Genomic DNA, 6,559 nt, shown 5'->3' with positions numbered 1-6,559 from the left:
CTTTTGATTTGCAGAAAATCCACGCCGGGAAACTCCAGTTGTGGCCCTGCTGCAGAACGCGTTAGGACTCTGTGAATTCCAGGTGGAGCCAGCCCTCAAACACAAATTACAGGTAAGATAAGCTTTTGGATGGGAGGTAGTATAATGGAGTATTCGGAGAGGCGAGAGAGTGACAGTGGTACTAGCAGCAAAGTCCTAGGGCTCTTGAATTGACAAAGTCTGTGACAGGCATTTACTTAGGAAAAAATGTGGCCTATTGCACGTGAACGTGTAGGCGTTCTATTGCTCGCTTGCCTGTCTCAGGGGTGCTGTCTCTGGGGTTTCTAGGTTTTAGGGTTGTGTCAGCACCGCTACCACATTTCTAATGTTGATTGCTTTTGATTTGCAGAAAATCCACGCCGGGAAACTCCAGTTGTGGCCCTGCTGCAGAACGCGTTAGGACTCTGTGAATTCCAGGTGGAGCCAGCCCTCAAACACAAATTACAGGTAAGATAAGCTTTTGGATGGGAGGTAGTATAATGGAGTATTCGGAGAGGCGAGAGAGTGACAGTGGTACTAGCAGCAAAGTCCTAGGGCTCTTGAATTGACAAAGTCTGTGACAGGCATTTACTTAGGAAAACATTTGGCCTATTGCACGTGAACCAACACGATGACAGTGTTCTGTTAAATGAAATTACTGCAAAACCACCACCCACCCAGCTCAAAAGTAGTAAAAAAACAGGTATGCTCAGATAAAGTTTGAAAAAGTATATTTATATCCCTAACAAAATAATCTCCCGCAAGACCCTCCCTAACCCCAACAAATAGTCCTCAAAAGTCCCCAAAAAACCCAACTCCCAATTCCCACCCCCCAAAAGTCTCAAAAAAAGGGGCAAGGGACACTCTATGGATGCAAGCTGGTAAGTTTGGCCTCCAGGGCATCATGCTTTAGGGCCAGGGCATCATATTTTTCCTGGAGGATGGCTTGCTCTAGGCGGAGGCCCTCCACCACATTTTGAAATTTGTGCCATTTCTGGACCTCCGCCTCTAGGTCTGACACTCTGCGGAGTGCACGGCGCAAGCGACCTTTAACAGTGCTGCGAGGTGCAGCTTTTGCTGCTCGGCGGTGGCGTCTTCCGGCACGGCTCCGGTTCGCTGGAGCACTGTGCTTACCGGCAGAACGTGGGGTAACAGAGGAGGATGTAGACGATGTTAAGTTGGATGCACTGGAGTGCGTGTCATCCCCCTCGAGTTCCACCAGTCGCCGATATTCCGCAACAGTTGCTTCCAGCCTCCGTTGCCGGGCCAGTACAGCCAGCATACTCCTCGTTGGTTTGGAGGTTTTAGTATTGCCAACTATATGAAGAAAGAAAGACATAATCTGTAAGCAATGCTCTTTAGGAATATGATTAACACAAAATGATTCAGCAGGAAGTTGTGTCACAGTACAACTAGCAACTAGCCAGGGCAGTACAAAACTATTCAGGCCAGTATCATGGGCGTCCGCAGGGAGGGGCGCTTGAATCACCATTTCCCTTCCCACAACTCTCTTGTATCCTTGGTTTGGTGCTCTTTCATATGAAAGAGATCTGGCAGAAGTGAGTGATTTTTCCTCTGAGCCGTTAACCACACCAGCAACCGTATCATCTGCACCAGGCCCAGGCGATATGTCTGTTTCCCTCCCTCTCTCTCTCTCTCTCTCTCTCTTCTCTCTCTCTCTCTCTGTCTCACTCTTTCTGTCTCCCTTTGTCTCCCTCTACCTCGCTGTCTCTCTCTCTCTGTCTCCCTCCCTCACCCTCCCTCTGGCTCCCTCCCTCTCTATCTCTCCTTCTGTCTTCCTCTCTCTCTGTCTCTGCCTCTATCTGTCTTTCGGTCCCAGCCTGCTGTAATTACCATATTGTAATTTGTCACTGGGCCACCACTGGATACACATCATATCCTATCTAAGAGTCAGATAGTACCATGATCCAGCTTACCTGTACTCGCCACCGCCACTGTCTCCTGCCTCACAGTCTGTACTTCTTCTTGGTCCGACTCCTCCCCAGATTGACCCTCGGACTCCGAGTCAATGATGACCACATCCGAGCTGGCCCCGCCACCAGATGTTCCACCTACAAAGTAGATTTAAGAATGTTAGATTACACCACTCCACTAGTATTTGGACTATGAATGAAAAAATGTGAAAACAACTGAAAAAGTAATTGACTGTCTACTGTAGTCTAAAGTAAATGTCCCTCCTTCCAGGGAAAGCTGTTGTCTTGCTTAATTTTTTTGTCACAATTGTTGAATGCTTGCTTAATTTTTTAACACACATTATTTTTCTCTGAACAGACAGAAACTGGACTTCTAATGACAAGAGAGGAACATCAACTTGAAACCAGGTGAAAGCTCGGCTCGACCACAAGAAATGTGTACCATTCCAGAACTCATCAAATCAGCACCAAGCACTTTTCCATTTCCAACTAACTTTATTTTAATATATGTGTTTACTTAAACTTTTAATAAAGCTTTTAAACTTGAATTGACTCTGTAGTTTTTCCTCTAGAGAGTCCGGACTAGAGTGACTGAGCGGAAAGTTTTGCAAATTTTGGAAGGAGGAATCTGTGCTGCTGACACTACCAGGTTTATTTATACAGTGTGCCAAACACGCCACTCTGAAATATTATTACTCTGGTCTTTGGTGTCCATAGTTCGGTTTGTGGAGAATTGTCCCTGCAACAGTAGGATTATTGATTTTGCTTCTTTCTAAATATTTTTTCAAAATAATTAAATTTGGAATGCTTGGACAACAATAGGTCCTCTATATTTAAAAGAAAACTTACTGGGGCCAGCAAAGGAGCACTCGCCGCCCTGGCCTGCATCCTCCTCCTTTGGAGCCACTGCTGCAGCAGATTTTTCGGTCCGCTTGCCCCTGGGCGGACCTAACGTACAACATGAAAGAAATAACAGAAAACATTGATGATTGCTGCTTGCCGATGTCCTTGTCAACCAAATCAAACATTTAGAAAGAACAAGAACCTACTATTTCATCCAAAAAGAGGGCTACAAAGGAAGGACTGCACCTGAGCCTCTACTCTAGGGGCAGATTTACAAGCCCCTTGCAGCTCTTCTGCTCCATTCTTGCGTCAATTTTGTGACGCAGCGCCACAAGAGAGGCGCCATGGTGTGGCGTATATTAACAACGTGGCGCATATGGGAGATGCATCCCATTCTAAAACCCTGCGCCATTAGGGAGCGTTCCAACGCAAGAGAGGGCGTTCCTGCGCAGGAACGCATGCTAAAAGTGGCTATGGGGAATATATAAAATTTCAATCAGTCATTTAGGACAATGCTTATTAATGCTTAACGCTTCGGTGACGTTTTGGGACCATGGTGTGCCGCATTGTAAATACGGCGCACCATGGGTGGTGCTGCCGTGCCACACACTTTGCAGGGATGCGCAGGTAATTGCTAATCTGACACTTACGGGCATACTTACGAGTTCTGAGCTGCACACCTCCAGATGTGCACCAGAACAAATACGTAACACAAAAATAACCTTGCGTCACGGCAGATGCGCCGCTATTACAATGCGGCAAACCCTGGCGCAAGGGTAGGCAGATGCGTAACGCATCTCGTGACGAAATAGGGGCGCATCTCTAGAGTCGCTTCGCGGGCGCAATGCAACTATAGCAGTGCTCAGGGCTGCCCAATACTCTACATACCGCATCAGTCCTTACGCCTGCTTCAAGCAAGCAGGCATAAAGAATTGACATAGCAGCGTCGCGGAAGTGCCTGCGTTAAATCTTGTAGATTTCACGCAGGCACTTTTGCGAGGCACACATCTGCCTGACCGGCACCACCCACCCCCCACTCCCCCCCTGCGTGGGAACGCACCCATTGAGGCGCAGGCCCAGGCATTCACGTGGCGCATCTCCTTAGATGCATCACGTTGTGCATGACTCGCAGGGATGCGCCACGTTTACGTCGCTGTGCATCAGGTAAGGCAGTGTAAACGTGGAACAAGGGGCTTGTAAATCTGCCCCTTTGTGTCTAGCATTACGCAGTTCTGTAAAATACACTCATACTCAGCCCAATTAAATGAACACAAAATAGATAACAAATAAGCAGTGGCACCGGCACAGAGAAGGAGAACAGTGCACATGAAATGCACAGAAGATTTTGAAATATTAATGAAAAAATTGCTACTACTACTCACCAAGACCGGGGACCTCCACTCCCAGCACGTCTAGCAGGTCACGCTCTCGGTCAAGGATGTCGGTCCAGCGGTGGGTGACCTGATTGTAGGTGCGCTGGACCCCCGTGATCTTAAAAAGGGCCCGGCACACCTGCGCCCACCGCTTCCGTCGCTCCTGGCTGTTGGTGTAACCAGCAGCAATCCTGCCGCCTGCCGCGATGGTCCTGGGGAGACGGCGCTGCACGTAAAAAACAAGTGCGCCCACCTCCTCAGGGCTGAAAATCTCCCGAGGCACCACCATTTCCGCCCTCAATCGACCACACGGGAGCCGGGCACGGGCTGCGGTGCCCGTCTTGGGCAGCTTCACAGCTGTCTTGACCATGTTCTTGTTCTGGGCAGGTGTGAGCAGTAAAGAAGAGACAAAATGAAAAAAATAAGAGTAGGGAAGAAGGAAAGTAAAAGTTTAAAAAAGTAGTTCAAAAGTAAACAAAAATAGCCTAAAACACAAAAATATAGATCTAGAAAAATACAGGGATAGAAAATAAGTTAAATAGATCAAAAAAATAGTAAAACAAGCAAAGGATGGCAGAGATATAGAGAGGATAGAAACACCATACCCAGACACATAGGAATGAATGAAAAACAAGATGGCGGCCCGATCACGCGCGAGTAAGTAAGTTCGCACGCGATTTCTCTCGCGAACTCGTGCGAACTTGTATTCGCAAGGCGCGAGTCGGGCGAGATTACACTTAGCGGGCGGAAACGGAAATACGTCACGCAAACAAAATGGCGGCGCCCATACTCAACCTTGAGGTAACTCGCACGAGTTCGCGGCTTCCACGGGCGAGTTCGCACTACGACGCGCCCCGCGAATAGGGCGAAATTACCGAAAAACGAGTTTTGCAAAAGCAAAACGAACGAGCAGGTGCAAAAGTTCGAGCTATTCATTTGTAACCATTTACCTGTAGTGCTTCCTGAAGGGGCCCTCCAGAATCCGGTTGCCTACTTGCAACTATTGTGTGACCCTGCTCTATCAGTCACAGAATAGTTACAAGTATGCCATTGCATCCTGTTAAAAAAAATTATTTACTTTGCATTTGCAACAAAAAGGAAAGGGAGCAGACAAGCAGGTGCCAGCCTTCATTAATGTCAGTTGGGGCAGGGCAGGTGTTGTTGTTTGCAAAACTTAAGGCACTTAGCAGGTGTTTGTTCACTCAGTGGTCAATCAGAGGGTGTTGTGATGACACTGAGGGTGGCATGGGTGTGCCAGCCAGAGGGTGGCATGGGTGAACCAGAGTGCCAGTGTTGACAGAGGATGGCAGTGCTTTGCTTTGCCCCAATAATGTACACTGGTGAACTAGAGGGTGATGTGATGACACAGAGGGTGACATGGGTGAGCCAGAGGGTGGCATGGGTGACCAAAGAGAGTGCCAGTGGTGACAGAGAGTGGCAGTGATGAAGAAAGCTTAGCAAACAGACTGGGCACGTACAAACAACAAGTTCGCTAAACTGGCGACCCGACAAGTAAGTTCGCAATTTGCGAAATAGTACAAAACCCTCGCGAACTTGCAGAAACCCGTGCGAACACACACACCCCCAAAAAATCCGCTAATCCGCGAGAATTCGCGTATTTCGCGTATTTTCGCAATCCGCGAATACGCAAATCCGCAAATTCGCGGATCGCGAATCCGCAAAATCCGCCCATGCTTAGTATAGATGGCAGCGAAGACTGTACCTCAAGTGCAATCTTCCAGATGTGGTGTTATCCCCATTGGTAAACAGATTGTTAGTATCCTGTGTTTCTTATAAGGGCTAGTATTAGGAAATACCGCTTCGATTTGAGTAATTTTTTTAACTATCCAGAATGGAATTTGTTTATGTTTTGTGGGCATTTTACCCATGATTGCGTGTAATGTCTATGGAGTGATTTTTAGCGTATTCTCCTGGTAAGGGGTTTGTCTTGGAATAGCTATTGTTGGTTGGACTGTGAAAGTCTGCATGACATATTGAACCAATTGTCTGTAGATTTTAATTAACTCTTTGAGTTGAGCAAGTAATTCTTCATTTGACATTTCTTCGATGTCAGGATGAGGTGTGTAACTGGGTAAAATTGTCCATGTTGCTCCTGGTATACCTAGTGGACCGAGACTGGTAATGTGATTTAAATGTTTTAGGGCGCCTTTAAACCAGAGTTCATGCTCCTGGTATGTGAGTGGAATTTCAATGTCCTCGAAAGGAATATATTCCTCAGGTGGTTCATCTTCTTTGTAGAAGTGAAACATTTTGTAACCGGATTTGATTCTGGGAATACTATCCATGAATAGAATACCTCTGTCTGGTGAGATTCATGTGCCTTTATCACAAAAACTGCTCTACCACCGCTTGGTATTAGGCCATGTTTTA

General features: G+C 47.1%; 1 long non-coding RNA gene across 1 annotated transcript; it reads left to right on the top strand.

Moving 5' to 3' along the window:
* The first annotated feature begins 382 nt into the window (after nucleotides 1–382).
* Nucleotides 383–2,500, top strand: LOC144791118 (uncharacterized). Its single transcript, XR_013602299.1, has 2 exons — nucleotides 383–486; nucleotides 2,311–2,500. It is a non-coding gene; the product is annotated as an uncharacterized LOC144791118 (long non-coding RNA).
* Nucleotides 2,501–6,559: the final 4,059 nt, after the last annotated feature.

The sequence above is a fragment of the Lissotriton helveticus genome, chromosome 11 (assembly GCF_964261635.1).
Source record: "Lissotriton helveticus chromosome 11, aLisHel1.1, whole genome shotgun sequence".
NCBI lineage: Eukaryota > Metazoa > Chordata > Amphibia > Caudata > Salamandridae > Lissotriton > Lissotriton helveticus.
This window is presented reverse-complemented; position numbering and strand designations above follow the sequence as displayed.